Source organism: Gymnoscopelus microlampas, assembly GCF_963454915.1.
Source record: "Gymnoscopelus microlampas genome assembly, chromosome: 4".
NCBI lineage: Eukaryota > Metazoa > Chordata > Actinopteri > Myctophiformes > Myctophidae > Gymnoscopelus > Gymnoscopelus microlampas.
The window spans coordinates 19731492-19738065 of NC_139941.1; positions in this window are offsets into that span (position 1 = coordinate 19731492).

The following is a 6574-nucleotide window of genomic DNA, read 5'->3' on the forward strand; positions in this document are numbered from 1 at the left end:
TTTTCCATTTGATCCTGTAATGTTTTCCTTCTTTATTTACTCTTTTGTTCTCCTGCACCCATTCAGCACCTACACATCATTGAATCCAGCACCTAGTATTTGTTTGATTGTTTATATATATATTCAAGTGTAGTGTTTGGCTAAATGCAATTGTGGCTGGTTCCATTTTGCAGCCGTACTATAACTGAAAATAGGAACATGAAAGACAAGTGCAGACAGACACTAGAGAGGGGAACCCGACATCAATGTACACGTCATACAACACATTATGGCAGATTACACTGTTGCATTGTCGAGTAGTGGAACAATGAAAAAAGAAAAAAGAAACAACTATATATGAAATCATACTATGATTAAATATCCATATATACTATGAAAGGTATTCATAGTGTATAGATATTGCAACATGGAATTTATATAGATATTTACTCTCATGCACACGTATGTATGTATGTATATATAAATATACTGCATGGTGTGTATGTGTTTACGCATTACACAATGACATACTTGAAAGAAGTTACTTTGTTTTGCACTTTGCAGAGGCCTTTGGTTCATAGGTTTAGAGGCAAAATGTTGTTTGCTCAAGTCAAGTCTTCTCATGGCCTTTAATTGATAGCTGACCGATTGTTGAAGATGTGGGAATGAAAATGGGGATTACATGACTCTAGATCTGATCATCTCCACAAAGTTGATACCCAGCAAGCAGCACAAAAATTGTGCAGTGAATTGTCGGTCCTCATTGAAGGATTTCAATGTAGTGCGTTTGGCCATGACTGATTATATATCTCGCTGGCTTCGCTTGATATTCATGATTCTCTCTCTAAAGATTATTTCTGCTTTATTTGTGGTAGTGACGGCGAGAGAAAGACGGGAAAGGCGGGAGAGAGAGAGAGGGGGTGACATGCAGCAAATGGCCTCAGGTGGGATTCAAACCCAGGCCAGCTGCAGGAAGGACTAAAGCCTTATTTATGTGGTATGTGCACTTACCAAGTGAGCCACCTGGTAAGCTGCTAGTGCCCCCGCTTGATAGTAATGATTGTCTAGTCACTTTGGATTTTTTCTTTCCGTTGTCTAGAGCAACAACAAAAACTAAAACTTTGGAGAGAGAAGCGCAATTTCCGTTACTTTGCTGCTATGCTAGAAAATTAATCCCTTCTTCCGCTCTTGTAGGTCCTTGCACTTTATGCCTATCTGGCTTATTTCAGCTTCTGAATTGTCACTTTCTTTGTAGACGGTCTTTTTGTGATTTGCCTCTAAGCAGCATGAATCTTGTGCCTCTTCAAAAAAAAAGAAAAAGAATTGCAGAAAAAACAACTGCCTCCCCTTTTCTGTTGTTGTGCAGTGCATAACTGTGAAATCTAGGGCTGGGCGATATGACTTCAAATCAATATCACGATTATTTCAATCTTTTGCGTCATTAACGATTAATGAACCATTATTTAAATCGCAGAAAATCACAAATCTACGAGCTCACGATGCGTCGTATTTGTGCTTGTAGATTGGCTATTTCAGCTGTTGTTGTACGCCACCATTGTACAACAAAGTATAGTAAAGGGCTTGAGTGGTTAATCACACCTAATCGATTCAGTCAATTATAAAAATCTATTCGAATTTGTAAAAGAATGATAAAAAAACTAAAACTGCTTCGCGATTAATCGACCACATGTGCAAGATTAAATCGTTTATTGGTTCTTAATATCGGTTTGATATATTTTCGGTTAATTGCCCAGGCCTAGGGAAATTCATGTGCGAACCGATGTGTCTTCCCCTTCTGGTTCAAAGTGGCCCTCAAAACAACCCTTTACTGAATCCTCACAGAGCTCTGACCCCCCCCCCCTTTTTTTTTCTTTCCTTTTCTTTTCTCTCTTTCCTTTATTTCTCCTCATTTTTTTTTTACAAGAGAGATGATTTAAATCTAAATAATAAATATATTTATCGGTAAGAGTTTAGGAGGTGGAACTGTTAGGCATCTTCAATGTGTTATTTCTCAGTAGAGCGTAGAGGAGACTGGCTTGTGATAGGTGGGGTTCCTAAGCCCGGGGGGGGGGGGGGGGGGGGGTGCACTGCTCACTGCTCACTGTCAACCTTTTGCTAGGTTGAGGCTGGGCAGGGCGGGGGAGGGAGCGATTCAAAAATCATCAGTGATTGATTACTTTGCCGGCAAGGTCAGTCAGATCACGTGACCTTTTATTGTAACAATGACAATGCAAACCCTAAAGAGTTAAAGTGATACCTACTTGAAAATATAAAGACAAAAACAGCAGAGATATTGGCCCTGTTACCGTTTTTTTGTACATAATAGTAACATATTTAAGGTTTTATACATATTTCTACTGGGTTAGTTCTTTTACTTCCCCAACTTGAAGCACTTTTGTTAAACTGTACCTCTGGCTTCATTGCGTGAGTGTGTGTACGGATGAATGTGTTTTTGCTTGCGTGCTGATTTGCGTATCCGCACGCACGCACAACTGTTTTTGGTTACTTTTCCTCTATGTGTGTGTGTGTGTGTGAAAAAAAATGATGTTTTTTTTTTATATTGGAGGGGTTTTTATTGCCCTCCACTTTCTTTTACACCTGTTTGATTTATTATTTTCTTTTACCTTCTCTCCCCAATCATCGATTGAGAGCTCAAGGTCGATTGGTTTGAAAGTGATTTCACAAATAGGTCCCCCCCCCCCCCCCCCCCGTTAACTTTTCTGTCCGCTTGTGTTTTGTTTGGCGTGGTGGTGGTGCGGGCCAGGGGTTTGGTCTCGCTTAGTTGTGTGTGAACGTCTAGGGTGAGCTGGAATCGCCCTCCATGTCACACCACCACCGCCACCGTCCACTTCCCCTGTATACTCCTCGTCAAAGAGATTTCAACGTCACTGTCAAAAAGCAGTTGCCAGTGTCACTGTCGGTGTGTACCAAATAAGAACCGTGTTCTGTGGACTGCAATTGGTGTCATTGGTCAGTTGACAGCAGTGGTGGAAGAAGTACTCAGATTGCTTTACTTGAGCAAAAGTAGAAGTACCACAATGTAGAAATACACTGTTACGAGTAAAAGTCCTGTGTTAAAAATGTTACTCGAGTAAAAAGTACAAAATTATTGCCATCAAAATATACTTAAAAGTACCAACAATAAAAGTACTCGTTATGCAGAATGTCACGTTTAAGTTTTTTCAAAAGTTTCCTAAATTGTTCAAAATCTTTAGAAAATAGCTGATCTACAAGCTCATATCCCACCCTGATGGGATGCGTTGTGAACCTGTAGATCGGCTATTTTCGAGTAGACTAAGTATGAAATGGGGCTTAATTGGTTAATGTATGTTTTGTAATAATCTAAATCTAAAAAGTAACTTGTAACTAAAGTTGTCAAATAATTGTAGTGGAGTAAAAAAGTGCAATGTTTGCCTCTGAGATGTAGTGGAGTAGAAGTGTAAATTATTGAAAAATGGACATGCTCTCCAACTAGAAAAAGTACCTCAAAGTGGTACTTAAGTATAGTACTTGTGTAAATGTACTTTGTTTACATTCCACCACTGGTTGACAGACAGGACGCCACGGGATGATGTCTGATAGGAGCGTCTCCTGGATATTCAACTGCTCTACCAAAACAAGACGAAACAAAAGAACTAATCATGTCACTCAATGACATGATCTTTCTGTAGAATGTTTTAATTCTATGAACGTTTAACTACCTAAAGGCAGCCTTGAAAAAGACATGTGAGCCGCTGCTGAAAATGTTTACTTTTTTAGTTTTTGTGACACTGGCTACATACTTTTTGAGCTCTGTTAATCAAAAAACAAATGTCACTGAAAGGACATTGATCAAAGGCAAGATGGGTATACAAAGGAAAAACTGTACTGTACCGCAAGTTCTTTTTCTTAGGACTGTTGAATTACAGTATACGGTCTAAAGCATGTTGTATTTATATTGGCTATATATTGTGCCTGTTTTATTTTTATTTTTTTCCTTAATTCAAAGCAAAAATATATGCTTTTTATTTGACAACATTGCTTTGCATTCTGTCTTAGTAAAAAGAATCATGTCACATATGTCTGTTTTCACTTTAATGTAAACTATCGGATATCACAATAAATTTTCAATGGCATTTGGTTGTGGATTGTATTTCACCTTTGCCATGAGGACATCGTCTTTGTCAGGCTGAAACATCATGTCCAAAACTGTTACTTTTCAGGATTGAAATTCAAAAACGCTTCGTGACGCGTTTTGAGCTGGCTGTAGTATGATCATTTCATTTACGAAAAGAACACACAAAGTTAGAATATGGAGATATTTCTGGTCGACAGCAACGATATACAGTACAGTGGTTCTCAGGCTTTTTAGCTCCAGAGTCTAGACCCAAAAGAGTAATTTGGTGTCTCCCAGGGACGCAAACGTACAAAAATACATTATACATTAATATAAAAATGTATTAATTATAAATGAACACTTTCAATAATAGTGAAAATAGCAGATCTTAAAGCTCACAAGGTGTTGCGATGCAACGTGTTGTGAGCTTGTAAATTGGCAATTATTTGTACTTTTGAAAAATTCTGATATTTTATCTTTTAAATGATTAGTTAAAAACATATAAAAAAACTAAAAAAGAGGATATTTACTTGAATAGTGAGTGACCCATGAAAATGGTTGCCTGACCCAAAAATGGGTCCCGACCCATTGTTTGGGAAACAGCACAGTACAGTTGGCCTACTACTAAATCAAAGCCACGGACTGATTTAGAGTCACGATGTAAGGTTCTTAACGCCCCCAACCATTCCAAGACAGTCAATTAAGATTTGATCAATGGTGTCAGGAGGAATTAAGGTCAAGCAGACCAACAACATTGACCAGCATCTGCTGCTCAACAAATCAGATATACTGTAGATCAGTTGCCATGGGTTATGACATCAGCCAATGTGTCATTCTTTTGAGCAATCTTTATAGTCATTCCACACTAAAACGTATTAAAATCAACACAAAATCAAAGGATCCATGGTGACTTTATAACCCTTAAACTCAAAATTTGTAGACATGTTTTTTTATTTGAAAACAAAACCCTGTACCCCCCAAAAATACTTAAATAAAAAACAAATTCAAAACAAAAGTATTTTTTATTACAAAATCTACACAGCATGACCAGCCAACAAAACGGTTATCACTACACAGCTGAAGTTTGATAGATTAGTGAAACATTCTATTCTGGCAACATAATATCACATGAAGATAACTTTGCATTTAACAAAATAAGTCACGCACTGTCACTGTCTTCAAGTGTGAGTTTATTTCTTGAACATTTGTTGGGGTCCCCACTCCCCAACAAGAAAAGCATGGGGTCCCCACCCCCCATGCCAGGGATACTCAAATAGCTGAACCTGTGGGCCACATTACTAGCCTGGAGGACTGATGGAGATAAATGCGAGTGAGATGAGGACAGATTAAAGTAAGATGAGGACAGATGACAGTAAGATGAGGACAGATGACAGTAAGATGAGGACAGATGACAGTAAGATGAGGACAGATGACAGTAAGATGAGGACAGATGAAAGTAAGACGAGGACAGATGAGAATTAGATGAGGATAGATGGAAAGAGATGGAGAGCTAGATGAAATGGAGAGCGGGAGCGACCCTGCATATTCATTCCTCTTTCAGTGCTAGACTATTAATACCATGATCACATTCATATTTCAGCGTGGGCCCCTATGTGAATCGGATCTCCCAACCTACAGCATGTCATGTTAGTGAAACGCTCCGCCCATTGAGCTACACAGGAGAGGAGAGAGAATAAGTGGGTGGGGGTGGAGAGGTGCAGTGTGGTGATATCTTCAGAGCGACAGGAGTAGCCCAGGAGACAGTGCTGTGTTGATGTTGTCTGTGTTGTTGTTTTTGTTATTTACAAAACCTACACTGTAAAATCCTCAGTGTTCATTTATCCATTTGTAACTCAGAGTGTACTAAAATGTTATACTTGTACACTCTCAGAGTTAAACACTTTTATGTGTAACACAGTGGTTCTCAAAGTGGGGTCCAGGGACCCCCAGGGGTCCTTAAGGGGGTTCCAGGGTGTCCAGTTAGTAACCAAATGGACCCTTACAGGTCTGTAACTCTGAGAGTGTACAAATGTACAGGTAAGTCCATTTGGTTCCATTTGTACACTCTCACAGTTAAATTAACACTGAGGATTTTACAGTGTAGATTGGGGTCCCAGATATATATTATATAAAAAGTATCAAACATGGGTACAACGGTCCATCGCCTAATCTGCATATTAAACTGGGGGTCCTTGAAGCAAAACAGGTAAAACCAGGGTGCCGTTACTGCCCTGCAGCTCTTGTAGCAGGTTCACTTCAGGTGATGTGCTCGCTTCACCCTGAACGCCACTGCAGCCAGACGCTGTGTGTGTGTGTGTGTGTGTGTGTGTGTGTGTGTGTGTGTGTGTGTGTGTGTGTGTGTGTGTGTGTGTGTGTGTGTGTGTGTGTGTGTGTGTGTGTGTGTTTGATAAATTGGTTGTTAGAAAGATAGGTAAATAGAGGTGGAGAGAGTGCTACACAGGGAGAGAGCCATGTGCACGTCACACACACACACACACA